Source organism: Tachypleus tridentatus, unplaced genomic scaffold, assembly GCF_004210375.1.
Source record: "Tachypleus tridentatus isolate NWPU-2018 unplaced genomic scaffold, ASM421037v1 Hic_cluster_1, whole genome shotgun sequence".
In the NCBI taxonomy this organism is placed as follows: domain Eukaryota; kingdom Metazoa; phylum Arthropoda; class Merostomata; order Xiphosura; family Limulidae; genus Tachypleus; species Tachypleus tridentatus.
Window position 1 is genome coordinate 34,480,413 of NW_027467777.1, and position 18,580 is coordinate 34,498,992.

Sequence of the window (18,580 nt, forward strand, 5' to 3'; positions counted from 1 at the left end):
GTAGGTTCAACAGCACGATATTATATTTTGTTATCACTCCACAGGAACAGTGATTAGACGTTTTGGACAACTGCAGGTTCAACAGCACGATATGATATTTTGTTATCACAGGAACAGTGATTAGAGACTTTGGTCAACTGTGGCTTCCTGATGAGCAGCGCGTGGGGTTGAGCGACAAGAAACAAAACGACTTATGACTGTATGTCTTCTGCAGCACATCACTTCCTTCATCAATTTCTAAAGTTTTCCGAGAGGAACGCGTAGAGAATTGGGTTTATACCAGAGTTAAAATACAACAACAGGGTAGTACTAATAGTGAAGAAGACAGAACTTTTAGTGGTGCCATTGAAATATGGATACCAATACTGCCAAAGCTTACGAACGTGGAAAGGTAAATTGCAAAAAGCGAAACACAAGACAATAGCCACCAGAAGACGCAACACTTTCCTTCTAGCTCTTATTATTGTCTTTGGAGCTTGTGTAAGGCAATGTTGTTGAAACGAGATGGCATGGTTGTGTTGACTCCTACTCGTGCTGGGTTCTTGGATGTTTCTCGTCACGTTACAGTAACAACAGTGCCCCCTGACGGCAAGTTTAGACACGTCACTTAAAGACGAACGGATTTGCCGGCACACACAGATCCCACCGCCATCTTTGTTTACCACAACATGGGTGCCGTGGACGTGAATTGGGCTACCTGCATGGTCTCCATAACAAAACTGGAGATTGGATTGGGAACCCCTTAGAGATAAGCTTTCCTTACTTAAAACGTCACGGACGTGTCGCAGCTCCACCTGTCCATACTCGACAGAATCAACTGTGCTTTTCCACAACCGAACAGCAATTTTAGTGTAGAGCACACTAATGATAACCAAGGGAATTACTAACAGAAACACAAAATTAGCGACGTCGTAAATTTCCGAATCGTAAAATTTGCGCTGCATGAAACACTCCACCGACGAACCGGAAACAGAGGGCAGCTCGGCAGTTCCGTACATTACTAGCCGAGGAGAACAATAGATGGCGCTAACCAGCCAAACTATCGTTATCACAGCACGCAAACGACCTAATGTAAATGCTTGTTTACTCCATAAAGGGTATATAATAGCGACGTATCTTTCAACACAGATAACCACCAGAATGGCTATTGACGTGTTGTAACTCAAACTCTGAATGAAGTGGTACATCTTACAGAGGAAGTTACCGAACGGCCAACTGCTCATCAGGTAGAGAGAAAGGTTCTGGAAAACACAGAAGACGCCAACGCAGAAATCAGCCACAGCCAGGTTCGTTAAAAAAAAGTTTGTTACCGTGCGAAGACGACGATGTAGAAACACAACAACCATAACAAGCAGATTCCCTGAAAAGAAAAATCAGAAGACGTTTTGAAACAGAACATCCATAAGTAGCAGATTCCCCTGAAAATTAAAATCAAAAGACGTTTAGAAACACAACTAAAATTTTTAAAAATTTTTGTTTTATTATATTTCTCTAGTAGGTGTAAACAGTATGTGAGGTGTAGTTAATATCTTTCTTTTCAAGGTGTAAACAGCAACTTAGGTGTAGTTAATACCTTTCTATTGAAGGTATAAACAGCAAAGTGAGGTGCAGTTAATATGTTTCTATTGAAGGTAACAGAAGCATTGTTACCTACCAAATATAGACAACACAAGACGAATGTGTAAGAAACAATTAACAGAAACATTGTTACCCATCAAATATACAACAAAAGAAGACGAATGTGTAAAAAATCAAATAACAGAAGCATTGTTACCTACCAAATATAGAACAACAGAAGCCAAATGTGTAAGAAACAATTAACAGAAGCATTGTTACCTACCAATTATAGAACAACACAAGACAAATGTGTTAGAAACAATTAACAGAAGCATTGTTACCTACCAAATATAAAACAACAGAAGACAAATGTGTAAGAAACAAATAACAGAAGCATTGTTACCTACCAAATATAGAACAACAGAAGACGAATGTATAAGAAACAAATAACAGAAGCATTGTTACCTACCAAATATTGAACAACAGAAGACGAATGTGTAAGAAACAATTAACAGAAACATTGTTACCTAACAAATATAGAACAACACAAGACGAATGTGTAAGAAACAAATAACAAAAACATTGTTACCTACCAAATATACAACAAATGAAGACGAATGTATAAGAAACAAATAACAGAAGCATTGTTACCTACCAAATATAGAACAACAGAAGGCAGAATGTATAAGAAACAAATAACAGAAGCATTGTTACTTACCAAATATAGAACAACAGAAGACAGATGTATAAGAAACAAATAACAGAAGCATTGTTATCTACCAAATATAGAACAACAGAAGGCAAAAGTGTAAGAAACAATTAACAGAAACATTGTTACCTACCAAATATAGAACAACAGAAGGCGAATGTATAAGAAACAAATAACTGAAGCATTGTTACCTACCAAATATAGAACAACAGAAGACGAATGTATAAGAAACAAATAACAGAAGCATTGTTACCTACCAAATATAGAACAACAGAAGCCAAATGTGTAAGAAACAGTTAACAGAAACATTGTTACCTACCAAATATAGAACAACAGAAGACAAATGTATAAGAAACAAATAACAGAAGCATTGTTACCTACCAAATATAGAACAACAGAAGACAAATGTGTAAGAAACAATTAACAGAAACATTGTTACCTACCAAATATAGAACAACAGAAGGCAGATGTATAAGAAACAAATAACAGAAACATTGATACCTACCAATCAAAGAACAACAGAAGCCAAATGTGTTAGAAACAATTAACAGAAGCATTGTTACCTACCAAATATCAAACAACAGAAGACAAATGTGTAAGAAGCTAATAACAGTTGCATTGTTACCTTCCAAATATAGAACAATGGAAGACGAATGTAAGAAACAAATAATAGAAACATTGTTACCCTCCAAATATAGATTAACAGAATCCAAATGTGTAAGAAACAATTAACAGAAACATTGTTACCTACCAAATATAGAACAACAGAAGCCAAATGTGTAAAAAACAATTAACAGAATCATTGTTACCTACCAAATATAGAACAACAGAAGGCGAATGTATAAGAAACAAATAACAGAAGCATTGTAACCTACCAAATATAGAACAACAGAAGCCAAATGTGTAAGAAACAATTAACAGAAACATTGTAACCTACCAAATATAGAACAACACAAGACGAATGTGTAAGAAACAAATAACAGAAGCATTGTTACCTACCAAATATAGAACAACAGAGGCAGATGTATAAGAAACAAATAACAGAAGCATTGTTACCTACCAAATATAGAACAACAGAAGACGAATGTATAAGAAACAAATAACAGAAGCATTGTTACCTACCAAATATAGAACAACAGAAGGCAAAAGTGTAAGAAACAATTAACAGAAACATTGTTACCTACCAAATATAGAACAACAGAAGGCGAATGTATAAGAAACAAATAACAGAAGCATTGTTACCTACTAAATATAGAACAACAGAAGCCAAATGTGTAAGAAACAATTAACAGAAGCATTGTTACCTACCAATTATAGAACAACACAAGACAAATGTGTTAGAAACAATTAACAGAAGCATTGTTACCTACCAAATATAAAACAACAAAGACAAATGTGTAAGAAACAAATAACAGAAGCATTGTTACCTACCAAATATAGAACAACAGAAGACAGATGTATAAGAAACAAATAACAGAAGCATTGTTACCTACCAAATATAGAACAACAGAAGCCAAATGTGTAAGAAACAATTAACAGAAACATTGTTACCTACCAAATATAGAACAACAGAAGGCAAATGTGTAAGAAACAATTAACAGAAACATTGTTACCTACCAAATATAGAACAACAGAAGCCGAATGTATAAGAAACAAATAACAGAAGCATTGATACCTACCAATCAAAGAACAACAGAAGCCAAATGTGTTAGAAACAATTAACAGAAGCATTGTTACCTACCAAATATAAAACAACAGAAGACAAATGTGTAAGAAACAAATAACAGTTGCATTGTTACCTACAAATATAGAACAATGGAAGACAGAAGTAAGAAACAAATAATAGAAACATTGTTACCTTCCAAATAAAGATTAACAGAAGCCAAATGTGTAAGAAACAATTAACAGAAACATTGTTACCTACCAAATATAGAACAACAGAAGCCAAATGTGTAAGAAACAATTAACAGAAACATTGTTACCTACCAAATATAGAACAACAGAAGACGAATGTATAAGAAACAAATAACAGAAGCATTGTTACCTACCAAATATAGAACAACAGAAGCCAAATGTGTAAGAAACAATTAACAGAAACATTGTTACCTACCAAATATAGAACAACAGAAGGCGAATGTATAAGAAACAAATAACAGAAGCATTGTTACCTACTAAATATAGAACAACAGAAGCCAAATGTGTAAGAAACAATTAACAGAAGCATTGTTACCTACCAATTATAGAACAACACAAGACAAATGTGTTAGAAACAATTAACAGAAGCATTGTTACCTACCAAATATAAAACAACAGAAGACAAATGTGTAAGAAACAAATAACAGAAGCATTGTTACCTACCAAATATAGAACAACAGAAGACGAATGTATAAGAAACAAATAACAGAAGCATTGTTACCTACCAAATATAGAACAACAGAAGACAAATGTGTAAGAAACAATTAACAGAAACATTGTTACCTACCAAATATAGAACAACAGAAGGCAGATGTATAAGAAACAAATAACAGAAACATTGTTACCTACCAAATATAGAACAACAGAAGACAAATGTGTTAGAAACAATTAACAGAAGCATTGTTACCTACCAAATATAAAACAACAGAAGACAAATGTGTAAGAAACAATTAACAGAAGCATTGTTACCTACCAAATATAAAACAACAGAAGACAAATGTGTAAGAAACAAATAACAGAAGCATTGTTACCTACCAAATATAGAACAACAGAAGACAGATGTGTAAGAAACAAATAACAGAAACATTGTTACCTACAAATATAGAACAACAGAAGACAAATGTATAAGAAACAAATAACAGAAGCATTGTTACCTACCAAATATAGAACAACAGAAGCCAAATGTGTAAGAAACAGTTAACAGAAACATTGTTACCTACCAAATATAGAACAACAGAAGGCGAATGTATAAGAAACAAATAACAGAAGCATTGTTACCTACCAAATATAGAACAACAGAAGACAAATGTGTAAGAAACAATTAACAGAAACATTGTTACCTACCAAATATAGAACAACAGAAGGCAGAATGTATAAGAAACAAATAACAGAAGCATTGTTACCTACCAAATATAGAACAACAGAAGCCAAATGTGTAAGAAACAATTAACAGAAGCATTGTTACCTACCAAATATAAAACAACAGAAGACAAATGTGTAAGAAACAAATAACAGTTGCATTGTTACCTACCAAATATAGAACAACAGAAGACAGATGTGTAAGAAACAAATAACAGAAACATTGTTACCTACCAAATATAGAACAACAGAAGAAATGTGTAAGAAACAATTAACAGAAGCATTGTTACCTACCAAATATAGAACAACAGAAGGCAGAATGTATAAGAAACAAATAACAGAAGCATTGTTACCTACCAAATATAGAACAACAGAAGACAGATGTATAAGAAACAAATAACAGAAGCATTGTTACCTACCAAATATAGAACAACAGAAGCCAAATGTGTAAGAAACAATTAACAGAAACATTGTTACCTACCAAATATAGAACAACAGAAGACGAATGTATAAGAAACAAATAACAGAAGCATTGTTACCTACCAAATATAGAACAACAGAAGACAAATGTGTAAGAAACAATTAACAGAAACATTGTTACCTACCAAATATAGAACAACAGAAGGCAGATGTATAAGAAACAAATAACAGAAGCATTGTTACCTACCAAATATAGAACAACAGAAGCCAAATGTGTAAGAAACAAATAACAGAAGCATTGTTACCTACCAAATATAGAACAACAGAAGACAAATGTGTAAGAAACAAATAACAGAAGCATTGTTACCTACCAAATATAGAACAACAGAAGACAGATGTATAAGAAACAAATAACAGAAGCATTGTTACCTACCAAATATAGAACAACAGAAGACAGATGTATAAGAAACAAATAACAGAAGCATTGTTACCTACCAAATATAGAACAACAGAAGACAGATGTGTAAGAAACAAATAACAAAAACATTGTTACCTACCAAATATACAACAAATGAAGACAGAATGTATAAGAAACAAATAACAGAAGCATTGTTACCTACCAAATATAGAACAACAGAGGCAGATGTATAAGAAACAAATAACAGAAGCATTGTTACCTACCAAATATAGAACAACAGAAGACAGATGTATAAGAAACAAATAACAGAAGCATTGTTACCTACCAAATATAGAACAACAGAAGGCAAAAGTGTAAGAAACAATTAACAGAAACATTGTTACCTACCAAATATAGAACAACAGAAGGCGAATGTATAAGAAACAAATAACTGAAGCATTGTTACCTACCAAATATAGAACAACAGAAGACGAATGTATAAGAAACAAATAACAGAAGCATTGTTACCTACCAAATATAGAACAACAGAAGCCAAATGTGTAAGAAACAATTAACAGAAACATTGTTACCTACCAAATATAGAACAACAGAAGCCAAATGTATAAGAAACAAATAACAGAAGCATTGTTACCTACCAAATATAGAACAACAGAAGACAAATGTGTAAGAAACAATTAACAGAAACATTGTTACCTACCAAATATAGAACAACAGAAGGCGAATGTATAAGAAACAAATAACAGAAGCATTGATACCTACCAATCAAAGAACAACAGAAGCCAAATGTGTTAGAAACAATTAACAGAAGCATTGTTACCTACCAAATATAAAACAACAGAAGACAAATGTGTAAGAAGTTAATAACAGTTGCATTGTTACCTTCCAAATATAGAACAATGGAAGACGAATGTGTAAGAAACAAATAATAGAAACATTGTTACCTTCCAAATATAGATTAACAGAAGCCAAATGTGTAAGAAACAATTAACAGAAACATTGTTACCTACCAAATATAGAACAACAGAAGCCAAATGTGTAAGAAACAATTAACAGAAACATTGTTACCTACCAAATATAGAACAACAGAATCGAATGTATAAGAAACAAATAACAGAAGCATTGTTACCTACCAAATATAGAACAACAGAAGCCAAATGTGTAAGAAACAATTAACAGAAACATTGTAACCTACCAAATATAGAACAACACAAGACGAATGTGTAAGAAACAAATAACAGAAGCATTGTTACCTACCAAATATAGAACAACAGAAGGCGAATGTATAAGAAACAAATAACAGAAGCATTGTTACCTACCAAATATAGAACAACAGAAGACAGATGTATAAAAACAAATAACAGAAGCATTGTTACCTACCAAATATAGAACAACAGAAGCCAAATGTGTAAGAAACAATTAACAGAAACATTGTTACCTACCAAATATAGAACAACAGAAGGCGAATGTATAAGAAACAAATAACAGAAGCATTGTTACCTACCAAATATAGAACAACAGAAGACAAATGTGTAAGAAACAATTAACAGAAGCATTGTTACCTACCAAATATAGAACAACAGAAGACAAATGTGTAAGAAACAAATAACAGAAGCATTGTTACCTACCAAATATAGAACAACAGAAGACAAATGTGTAAGAAACAAATAACAGAAGCATTGTTACCTACCAAATATAGAACAACAGAAGACAGAATGTATAAGAAACAAATAACAGAAGCATTGTTACCTACCAAATATAGAACAACAGAAGACAGATGTGTAAGAAACAATTAACAGAAACATTGTTACCTACCAAATATAGAACAACAGAAGACAGATGTGTAAGAAACAAATAACAGAAACATTGTTACCTACCAAATATAGAACAACAGAAGACAGATGTATAAGAAACAAATAACAGAAGCATTGTTACCTACCAAATATAGAACAACAGAAGGCAGATGTATAAGAAACAAATAAGAGAAGCATTGTTACCTACCAAATATAGAACAACAGAAGACAAATGTGTTAGAAACAATTAACAGAAGCATTGTTACCTACCAAATATAAAACAACAGAAGACAAATGTGTAAGAAACAAATAACAGAAGCATTGTTACCTACCAAATATAGAACAACAGAAGACAGATGTGTAAGAAACAAATAACAGAAACATTGTTACCTACCAAATATAGAACAACAGAAGCCAAATGTGTAAGAAACAATTAACAGAAACATTGTTACCTACCAAATATAGAACAACAGAAGCCAAATGTGTAAGAAACAATTAACAGAAACATTGTTACCTACCAAATATAGAACAACAGAAGGCGAATGTATAAGAAACAAATAACAGAAGCATTGTTACCTACCAAATATAGAACAACAGAAGCCAAATGTGTAAGAAACAATTAACAGAAACATTGTTACCTACCAAATATAGAACAACAGAAGACAGATGTGTAAGAAACAAATAACAGAAGCATTGTTACCTACCAAATATAGAACAACAGAAGACAGAATGTATAAGAAACAAATAACAGAAGCATTGTTACCTACCAAATATAAAACAACAGAAGACAAATGTGTAAGAAACAAATAACAGAAGCATTGTTACCTACCAAATATAAAACAACAGAAGACAAATGTGTAAGAAACAAATAACAGAAGCATTGTTACCTACCAAATATAGAACAACAGAAGACAAATGTGTAAGAAACAAATAACAGAAACATTGTTACCTACCAAATATAGAACAACAGAAGGCAGAATGTATAAGAAACAAATAACAGAAGCATTGTTACCTACCAAATATAGAACAACAGAAGACAGATGTATAAGAAACAAATAACAGAAGCATTGTTACCTACCAAATATAGAACAACAGAAGACAAATGTGTAAGAAACAATTAACAGAAACATTGTTACCTACCAAATATAGAACAACAGAAGGCAGAATGTATAAGAAACAAATAACAGAAGCATTGTTACCTACCAAATATAGAACAACAGAAGACAGATGTATAAGAAACAAATAACAGAAGCATTGTTACCTACCAAATATAGAACAACAGAAGCCAAATGTGTAAGAAACAATTAACAGAAACATTGTTACCTACCAAATATAGAACAACAGAAGGCAAATGTATAAGAAACAAATAACAGAAGCATTGTTACCTACCAAATATAGAACAACAGAAGGCGAATGTATAAGAAACAAATAACAGAAGCATTGTTACCTACCAATAAAGAACAACAGAAGCCAAATGTGTAAGAAACAATTAACAGAAGCATTGTTACCTACCAAATATAGAACAACAGAAGACAAATGTGTAAGAAACAAATAACAGAAGCATTGTTACCTACCAAATATAGAACAACAGAAGACAGATGTGTAAGAAACAAATAACAGAAACATTGTTACCTACCAAATATAGAACAACAGAAGGCAGATGTATAAGAAACAAATAACAGAAGCATTGTTACCTACCAAATATAGAACAACAGAAGCCAAATGTGTAAGAAACAATTAACAGAAACATTGTTACCTACCAAATATAGAACAACAGAAGGCAGATGTATAAGAAACAAATAACAGAAGCATTGTTACCTACCAATATAGAACAACAGAAGACAAATGTGTAAGAAACAAATAACAGAAGCATTGTTACCTACCAAATATAGAACAACAGAAGACAAATGTGTAAGAAACAAATAACAGAAGCATTGTTACCTACCAAATATAGAACAACAGAAGACAGATGTATAAGAAACAAATAACAGAAGCATTGTTACCTACCAAATATAGAACAACAGAAGACAGAATGTGTAAGAAACAAATAACAAAAACATTGTTACCTACCAAATATAGAACAAAGAAGACAGATGTATAAGAAACAAATAACAGAAGCATTGTTACCTACCAAATATAGAACAACAGAAGGCGAATGTATAAGAAACAAATAACAGAAGCATTGTTACCTACCAAATATAGAACAACAGAAGACGAAATGTATAAGAAACAAATAACAGAAGCATTGTTACCTACCAAATATAGAACAACAGAAGGCAAAAGTGTAAGAAACAATTAACAGAAACATTGTTACCTACCAAATATAGAACAACAGAAGGCAGATGTATAAGAAACAAATAACAGAAGCATTGTTACCTACCAAATATAGAACAACAGAAGACAGATGTATAAGAAACAAATAACAGAAGCATTGTTACCTACCAAATATAGAACAACAGAAGCCAAATGTGTAAGAAACAGTTAACAGAAACATTGTTACCTACCAAATATAGAACAACAGAAGGCAGATGTATAAGAAACAAATAACAGAAGCATTGTTACCTACCAAATATAGAACAACAGAAGACAAATGTGTAAGAAACAATTAACAGAAACATTGTTACCTACCAAATATAGAACAACAGAAGGCAATGTATAAGAAACAAATAACAGAAGCATTGATACCTACCAATCAAAAAGAACAACAGAAGCCAAATGTGTTAGAAACAATTAACAGAAGCATTGTTACCTACCAAATATAAAACAACAGAAGACAAATGTGTAAGAAACAAATAACAGTTGCATTGTTACCTTCAAATATAGAACAATGGAAGACAGAATGTAAGAAACAAATAATAGAAACATTGTTACCTTCCAAATATAGATTAACAGAAGCCAAATGTGTAAGAAACAATTAACAGAAACATTGTTACCTACCAAATATAGAACAACAGAAGCCAAATGTGTAAGAAACAATTAACAGAAACATTGTTACCTACCAAATATAGAACAACAGAAGACGAATGTATAAGAAACAAATAACAGAAGCATTGTTACCTACCAAATATAGAACAACAGAAGCCAAATGTGTAAGAAACAATTAACAGAAACATTGTTACCTACCAAATATAGAACAACACAAGACGAATGTGTAAGAAACAAATAACAGAAGCATTGTTACCTACCAAATATAGAACAACAGAAGGCGAATGTATAAGAAACAAATAACAGAAGCATTGTTACCTACCAAATATAGAACAACAGAGACAGATGTATAAAAACAAATAACAGAAGCATTGTTACCTACCAAATATAGAACAACAGAAGCCAAAAAGTGTAAGAAACAATTAACAGAAACATTGTTACCTACCAAATATAGAACAACAGAAGGCAGATGTATAAGAAACAAATAACAGAAGCATTGTTACCTACCAAATATAGAACAACAGAAGACAAATGTGTTAGAAACAATTAACAGAAGCATTGTTACCTACCAAATATAAAACAACAGAAGACAAATGTGTAAGAAACAAATAACAGAAGCATTGTTACCTACCAAATATAAAACAACAGAAGACAAATGTGTAAGAAACAAATAACAGAAGCATTGTTACCTACCAAATATAGAACAACAGAAGACGAATGTATAAGAAACAAATAACAGAAGCATTGTTACCTACCAAATATAGAACAACAGAAGACAGAATGTGTAAGAAACAATTAACAGAAACATTGTTACCTACCAAATATAGAACAACAGAAGACAGATGTGTAAGAAACAAATAACAAAAACATTGTTACCTACCAAATATAGAACAAAGAAGACAGATGTATAAGAAACAAATAACAGAAGCATTGTTACCTACCAAATATAGAACAACAGAAGGCAGATGTATAAGAAACAAATAACAGAAGCATTGTTACCTACCAAATATAGAACAACAGAAGCCAAATGTGTTAGAAACAATTAACAGAAGCATTGTTACCTACCAAATATAAAACAACAGAAGACAAATGTGTAAGAAGTTAATAACAGTTGCATTGTTACCTTCCAAATATAGAACAATGGAAGACAGATGTGTAAGAAACAAATAATAGAAACATTGTTACCTACCAAATATAGAACAACAGAAGCCAAATGTGTAAGAAACAATTAACAGAAACATTGTTACCTACCAAATATAGAACAACAGAAGCCAAATGTGTAAGAAACAATTAACAGAAACATTGTTACCTACCAAATATAGAACAACAGAAGGCAGATGTATAAGAAACAAATAACAGAAGCATTGTTACCTACCAAATATAGAACAACAGAAGCCAAATGTGTAAGAAACAATTAACAGAAACATTGTTACCTACCAAATATAGAACAACAGAAGACAGATGTGTAAGAAACAAATAACAGAAGCATTGTTACCTACCAAATATAGAACAACAGAAGACAGATGTATAAGAAACAAATAACAGAAGCATTGTTACCTACCAAATATAGAACAACAGAAGCCAAATGTGTAAGAAACAATTAACAGAAGCATTGTTACCTACCAAATATAGAACAACAGAAGACAAATGTGTAAGAAACAAATAACAGAAGCATTGTTACCTACCAAATATAAAACAACAGAAGACAAATGTGTAAGAAACAAATAACAGAAGCATTGTTACCTACCAAATATAGAACAACAGAAGGCGAATGTATAAGAAACAAATAACAGAAGCATTGTTACCTACCAAATATAGAACAACAGAAGACGAATGTATAAGAAACAAATAACAGAAGCATTGTTACCTACCAAATATAGAACAACAGAAGGCAAATGTGTAAGAAACAATTAACAGAAACATTGTTACCTACCAAATATAGAACAACAGAAGGCAGAATGTATAAGAAACAAATAACAGAAGCATTGTTACCTACCAAATATAGAACAACAGAAGACAGATGTATAAGAAACAAATAACAGAAGCATTGTTACCTACCAAATATAGAACAACAGAAGCCAAATGTGTAAGAAACAAATAACAGAAACATTGTTACCTACCAAATATAGAACAACAGAAGGCAGATGTATAAGAAACAAATAACAGAAGCATTGTTACCTACCAAATATAGAACAACAGAAGGCGAATGTATAAGAAACAAATAACAGAAGCATTGATACCTACCAATCAAAGAACAACAGAAGCCAAATGTGTTAGAAACAATTAACAGAAGCATTGTTACCTACCAAATATAAAACAACAGAAGACAAATGTGTAAGAAGCTAATAACAGTTGCATTGTTACCTTCAAATATAGAACAATGGAAGACAATGTGTAAGAAACAAATAATAGAAACATTGTTACCTACCAAATATAGAACAACAGAAGCCAAATGTGTAAGAAACAATTAACAGAAACATTGTTACCTACCAAATATAGAACAACAGAAGCCAAATGTGTAAGAAACAATTAACAGAAACATTGTTACCTACCAAATATAGAACAACAGAAGCCAAATGTGTAAGAAACAATTAACAGAAGCATTGTTACCTACCAAATATAGAACAACAGAAGCCAAATGTGTAAGAAACAGTTAACAGAAACATTGTTACCTACCAAATATAGAACAACAGAAGACAGATGTGTAAGAAACAAATAACAGAAACATTGTTACCTACCAAATATAGAACAACAGAAGGCAGATGTATAAGAAACAAATAACAGAAGCATTGTTACCTACCAAATATAGAACAACAGAAGACAGATGTATAAGAAACAAATAACAGAAGCATTGTTACCTACCAAATATAGAACAACAGAAGCCAAATGTGTAAGAAACAATTAACAGAAACATTGTTACCTACCAAATATAGAACAACAGAAGGCAGATGTATAAGAAACAAATAACAGAAGCATTGTTACCTACCAATATATAGAACAACAGAAGACAAATGTGTAAGAAACAAATAACAGAAGCATTGTTACCTACCAAATATAGAACAACAGAAGACAAATGTGTAAGAAACAAATAACAGAAGCATTGTTACCTACCAAATATAGAACAACAGAAGACAAATGTGTAAGAAACAAATAACAGAAGCATTGTTACCTACCAAATATAGAACAACAGAAGACAGATGTATAAGAAACAAATAACAGAAGCATTGTTACCTACCAAATATAGAACAACAGAAGACAGATGTGTAAGAAACAAATAACAGAAACATTGTTACCTACCAAATATAGAACAACAGAAGACAGATGTGTAAAAACAAATAACAAAAACATTGTTACCTACCAAATATAGAACAAAGAAGACGAAGATGTATAAGAAACAAATAACAGAAGCATTGTTACCTACCAAATATAGAACAACAGAAGGCAGATGTATAAGAAACAAATAACAGAAGCATTGTTACCTACCAAATATAGAACAACAGAAGACGAATGTATAAGAAACAAATAACAGAAGCATTGTTACCTACCAAATATAGAACAACAGAAGACAAATGTGTAAGAAACAATTAACAGAAACATTGTTACCTACCAAATATAGAACAACAGAAGGCGAATGTATAAGAAACAAATAACAGAAACATTGTTACCTACCAAATATAGAACAACAGAAGACAAATGTGTAAGAAACAATTAACAGAAGCATTGTTACCTACCAAATATAGAACAACAGAAGACAAATGTGTAAGAAACAATTAACAGAAGCATTGTTACCTACCAAATATAGAACAACAGAAGACAAATGTGTAAGAAACAAATAACAGAAGCATTGTTACCTACCAAATATAGAACAACAGAAGACAGATGTATAAGAAACAAATAACAGAAGCATTGTTACCTACCAAATATAGAACAACAGAAGACAGATGTGTAAGAAACAATTAACAGAAACATTGTTACCTACCAAATATAGAACAACAGAAGACGAATGTGTAAGAAACAAATAACAGAAACATTGTTACCTACCAAATATAGAACAACAGAAGACAGATGTATAAGAAACAAATAACAGAAGCATTGTTACCTACCAAATATAGAACAACAGAAGCAGAATGTGTAAGAAACAAATAACAGAAGCATTGTTACCTACCAAATATAGAACAACAGAAGACAGATGTATAAGAAACAAATAACAGAAACATTGTTACCTACCAATATAGAACAACAGAAGACAAATGTGTAAGAAACAATTAACAGAAACATTGTTACCTACCAAATATAGAACAACAGAAGACAATGTATAAGAAACAAATAACAGAAACATTGTTACCTACCAAATATAGAACAACAGAAGGCAGATGTATAAGAAACAAATAACAGAAGCATTGTTACCTACCAATATAGAACAACAGAAGCCAAATGTGTAAGAAACAATTAACAGAAGCATTGTTACCTACCAAATATAAAACAACAGAAGACAAATGTGTAAGAAACAAATAACAGAAGCATTGTTACCTACAAATATAGAACAATGGAAGACAGATGTAAGAAACAAATAATAGAAACATTGTTACCTACCAAATATAGAACAACAGAAGCCAAATGTGTAAGAAACAATAACAGAAACATTGTTACCTACCAAATATAGAACAACAGAAGCCAAATGTGTAAGAAACAATTAACAGAAACATTGTTACCTACCAAATATAGAACAACAGAAGGCAGATGTATAAGAAACAAATAACAGAAGCATTGTTACCTACCAAATATAGAACAACAGAAGCCAAATGTGTAAGAAACAATTAACAGAAACATTGTAACCTACCAAATATAGAACAACACAAGACGAATGTGTAAGAAACAAATAACAGAAGCATTGTTACCTACCAAATATAGAACAACAGAAGGCAGATGTATAAGAAACAAATAACAGAAGCATTGTTACCTACCAAATATAGAACAACAGAAGACAGATGTATAAGAAACAAATAACAGAAGCATTGTTACCTACCAAATATAGAACAACAGAAGCCAAATGTGTAAGAAACAATTAACAGAAACATTGTTACCTACCAAATATAGAACAACAGAAGGCAGAATGTATAAGAAACAAATAACTGAAGCATTGTTACCTACTATATATAGAACAACAGAAGCCAAATGTGTAAGAAACAATTAACAGAAGCATTGTTACCTACCAATTATAGAACAACACAAGACAAATGTGTTAGAAACAATTAACAGAAGCATTGTTACCTACCAAATATAGAACAACAGAAGACAAATGTGTAAGAAACAAATAACAGAAGCATTGTTACCTACCAAATATAGAACAACAGAAGACAGATGTATAAGAAACAAATAACAGAAGCATTGTTACCTACCAAATATAGAACAACAGAAGACAGATGTGTAAGAAACAATTAACAGAAACATTGTTACCTACCAAATATAGAACAACAGAAGACGAATGTGTAAGAAACAAATAACAGAAACATTGTTACCTACCAAATATAGAACAACAGAAGACAGATGTATAAGAAACAAATAACAGAAGCATTGTTACCTACCAAATATAGAACAACAGAAGGCAGATGTATAAGAAACAAATAACAGAAGCATTGTTACCTACCAAATATAGAACAACAGAAGACAGATGTATAAGAAACAAATAACAGAAGCATTGTTACCTACCAAATATAGAACAACAGAAGGCAAATGTGTAAGAAACAATTAACAGAAACATTGTTACCTACCAAATATAGAACAACAGAAGGCAGAATGTATAAGAAACAAATAACAGAAGCATTGTTACCTACCAAATATAGAACAACAGAAGCCAAATGTGTAAGAAACAATTAACAGAAGCATTGTTACCTACCAATTATAGAACAACAGAAGACAAATGTGTAAGAAACAATTAACAGAAGCATTGTTACCTACCAAATATAGAACAACAGAAGACAAATGTGTAAGAAACAAATAACAGAAGCATTGTTACCTACCAAATATAGAACAACAGAAGACAGATGTATAAGAAACAAATAACAGAAGCATTGTTACCTACCAAATATAGAACAACAGAAGACAGATGTGTAAGAAACAATTAACAGAAACATTGTTACCTACCAAATATAGAACAACAGAAGACGAATGTGTAAGAAACAAATAACAGAAACATTGTTACCTACCAAATATAGAACAACAGAAGACAGAATGTATAAGAAACAAATAACAGAAGCATTGTTACCTACCAAATATAGAACAACAGAAGGCAGATGTATAAGAAACAAATAACAGAAGCATTGTTACCTACCAAATATAGAACAACAGAAGACAGATGTATAAGAAACAAATAACAGAAGCATTGTTACCTACCAAATATAGAACAACAGAAGGCAAATGTGTAAGAAACAATTAACAGAAACATTGTTACCTACCAAATATAGAACAACAGAAGACAGATGTATAAGAAACAAATAACAGAAGCATTGTTACCTACCAAATATAGAACAACAGAAGCCAAATGTGTAAGAAACAATTAACAGAAACATTGTTACCTACCAAATATAGAACAACAGAAGGCAGATGTATAAGAAACAAATAACAGAAGCATTGTTACCTACAAAATATAGAACAACAGAAGACAAATGTGTAAGAAACAATTAACAGAAACATTGTTACCTACCAAATATAGAACAACAGAAGGCAGATGTATAAGAAACAAATAACAGAAGCATTGTTACCTACCAATATAGAACAACAGAAGCCAAATGTGTAAGAAACAATTAACAGAAGCATTGTTACCTACCAAATATAAAACAACAGAAGACAAATGTGTAAGAAACAAATAACAGAAGCATTGTTACCTTCCAAATATAGAACAACAGAAGACAGATGTGTAAGAAACAAATAACAGAAACATTGTTACCTACCAAATATAGAACAACAGAAGCCAAATGTGTAAGAAACAATTAACAGAAACATTGTTACCTACCAAATATAGAACAACAGAAGCCAAATGTGTAAGAAACAATTAACAGAAGCATTGTTACCTACCAAATATAGAACAACAGAAGCAAATGTGTAAGAAACAGTTAACAGAAACATTGTTACCTACCAAATATAGAACAACAGAAGGCAGATGTATAAGAAACAAATAACAGAAGCATTGTTACCTACCAAATATAGAACAACAGAAGACAAATGTGTAAGAAACAATTAACAGAAACATTGTTACCTACCAAATATAGAACAACAGAAGACGAATGTATAAGAAACAAATAACAGAAGCATTGTTACCTACCAAATATAGAACAACAGAAGCCAAATGTGTAAGAAACAATTAACAGAAGCATTGTTACCTACCAAATATAAAACAACAGAAGACAAATGTGTAAGAAACAAATAACAGAAGCATTGTTACCTACCAAATATAGAACAACAGAAGACAGATGTGTAAGAAACAAATAACAGAAACATTGTTACCTACCAAATATAGAACAACAGAAGCCAAATGTGTAAGAAACAATTAACAGAAACATTGTTACCTACCAAATATAGAACAACAGAAGACAAATGTGTAAGAAACAATTAACAGAAACATTGTTACCTACCAAATATAGAACAACAGAAGGCAGAATGTATAAGAAACAAATAACAGAAGCATTGTTACCTACCAAATATAGAACA

At 31.6% G+C, this 18,580-nt stretch overlaps 1 pseudogene; it reads right to left on the reverse strand.

The window, feature by feature from the left end:
- Positions 1 to 230: 230 nt before the first annotated feature.
- LOC143241761 (trissin receptor pseudogene) lies at positions 231 to 11,370 on the reverse strand (annotated as a pseudogene).
- Between the last annotated feature and the right edge of the window lie 7,210 nt (positions 11,371 to 18,580).